Source organism: Apodemus sylvaticus, chromosome 2 (genome assembly GCF_947179515.1).
Source record: "Apodemus sylvaticus chromosome 2, mApoSyl1.1, whole genome shotgun sequence".
In the NCBI taxonomy this organism is placed as follows: Eukaryota; Metazoa; Chordata; class Mammalia; order Rodentia; family Muridae; genus Apodemus; species Apodemus sylvaticus.
This window is the reverse complement of record NC_067473.1, coordinates 159,230,206-159,232,949: the sequence shown is the minus strand read 5'-3', so window position 1 is coordinate 159,232,949 and position 2,744 is coordinate 159,230,206.

The window sequence follows — 2,744 nt, the reverse complement described above, 5'->3', positions numbered from 1 at the left end:
GTTCTTGAATGCCCTACTCCTGCTTGTTCTCTAGAAAGTATCAGGAAGTGGGCTCTTCCCCATAGCAGAAGTGGCATGGGTCTACCAAATCTGAAGGAACGGGGCAGTGGTGGGTGGTGGGGGTAGAGCAGCTCTGGGCCTCTAGAAGTACAGGGTGGTTCTTAAGGAATGCCCTGCTGCTGCCAGTTCTCTAGAAAGTATCAGGAAATGGAGTCTTCCCTGTGGCAGAAGTTGTATCAGTCAACCACCTGTGAAGGAATAGGGCAGTGGCAGGGGTGTTCTAAATTTTAATAGTCTCATCAGGGACTCTTCCTTTCAGTAATATGAAGAGATCCTTCTTATCTATTCTGAGTAGTTTGGTTTGAAGTCTGTCTTATCAGATATTACATTAGCCATGCCTGCTTGATTCTTATTCCTATTTTCTTAAAAATAATTTTCCATCCTTTTACTCTAAGATGGTATCTATCTTTGGTTGTAAGACATATTTTATGGTTCTATAAATGGGATAAATTCTGTTTTTATGCCATCCTGCTAGTCTCCATTTTTTGCAGTTGGACAATTGAGACCATTTAACTTTTAGTGATAGTAGTCAATAGTAGTTTATGTTCCTGTCACTTGTGATTTTGTATTGTTTTCTTGGACCTTTTCTTAGTAACTCTCCTGATAGTGTTCATTTATCCTTGGAGGCCTATTGTGTATGCTAATCATTCTTTTCAGATTTAAGCTTTACTTCAGGAATCCTGTATAGAGATATTTAGGTAACATAAATTCTTGTGTATTATTATCATGGAATGTTTGTATTTTTCCTTCAAATATAAGGCATAGTTTTATTATGCAAAATCCTTGTTTGCAGTTGTGATCTTTCAGAATTTCGAATTCATCTTCCAGACCCTTCTGCTTCAAGTGTTTCTACTTAATGTATACTCTGTTGTTTTTCAGATGGACATGTCTTTATAAGTGACTTTACTTGTAACTGCTACAGATTTTTAATGCCCTTTATTTTATATTTCAAGTATTTTAGCTATAGTATATCATGTGAAATTTCTTTTTTGGTCCTGTCTGTTTTCTGTAAGCCTCTTCTACTTAATTGAACATCTCCTTCTGTAGATTTGGGGAATTTTCTACTATTACATTATTGATAACTATTGCTACGCTTTTGTTTTGGTATTGGTCTCCTTCTTTGCATCTAAAATATGCAGATTGGGTGTTTTAATTGTGTTACAAAGCTCTCCTCTTTCTATATTAGTATAGAAATGGGAGTGCAGTGGTGGGTGTGTGGGAGGGGGGACTGAGAGCTGGGGAAAGTGTCTTGTCCATGGCCAGAGGGAAAAGGGAGCTCTCATTCCTAGTAAAAGGGATTGTTTTTACCTTTGCAGAGGCAGGCTTGGTGGCTATTTGTGGCTAGAAGTGCAGATTGGCCTTCTAATGGAGATTAGACTGCTGATCTGTAGGCAAAGGTCTTCATGTCTCCCACAGCAGATCTTGGTGAAAAGAGACAATTCCTGATTCTAATCAGTTTATTTTCATGTGGAAAATGCATCTGTAAAACCATACCTGACTTCTCAGGGTGGGCCTGAGATTAAATACTTGTTGCAGGGAGGAATATCTGGTAATGGAAACTTATTGGCTAAGCTCTCTGTGCCTCTCGGTACCTCATTAGCATGGGGAACTCTATCTTGAGCCTACATGACCATAGGACACTTTCTTCTATGTGAGAACCATGGCACATGTTACAAGCCAGGAGTCTGGCAGAGGCTGGGAGTCACCTAAGTCTCAGGTATGGGCCCACTGGGTATCCCAATTGTGATCTGCTCTACCTAACCAACCTTCTGGCATGGTTTAATGTCCCACATGCTACCATAGTTTTAACCATTCTTTTCAATATTTGCTTATATTCTTTTAAATCATTCTAATTTGGAGTAATTACTCTAGAATATTTTTTTGGTGATTCTTTAAACCACCATTCTATTTTTCAGTCAGGCATTTACAATGTTCAGAAATTCAGAGAGTTCAGTTAAGAGTGAGATCTTCTTTTCCTACCTGAGAATTGTATTTAAGAATCCAAACTCTACCCCTAGTTTCTCTCTCATCATACCTAGATGCCTTACTCTGGCTTAGTTTGTTTCTCCTCCCTAGGTTTGTAACTACTGCCATTTGTTACTGAATCCCCCAACTCTGACACCTCTTCCCTTTACCTTAGGCCAGGACCCTTTCCTTACTTGAGGCCATAGCTTCTGCCTCATACTGTGGAGGTGCCCTCACATGTCTCATCTATCCTGCACCAGCACTGAATTCTCTTTGAGTTGTGGAACACACTCACCTGAGTCTTTGCCCTAGATGGTTTCTGGTCAATTCCCAGTCACTATACTTTCTTCCAAATTATGTTCATTCTATCTTATAGAACATGGTACACTCCATGTTCTTTCCATCTAGTTATCTTTATTGTATTCCATTTCATGTTCTTTACTCATTTAACTATTTAATTTCAGCTTCCTATTGTTGCCCTTATTAATTTCTTTGGGCACACTTATAATTGTTCCTTAGAATTCCTGGTCTACAATTTTGTCTAAGTCATTCTCACCTTACTGGTACTTTTGCATTGGGATTTTTGCATCTGGTTAGGGCCTTTTCCCCCATCTTTCATCATCTAGTGGCAGTTTACAATGCTTTTCAATGAGAGTTATAGAACTGAAGAAAAAAGGAAAGCCCTAGCATTAGGAAGAAAAATCAAAATATCTTTATTT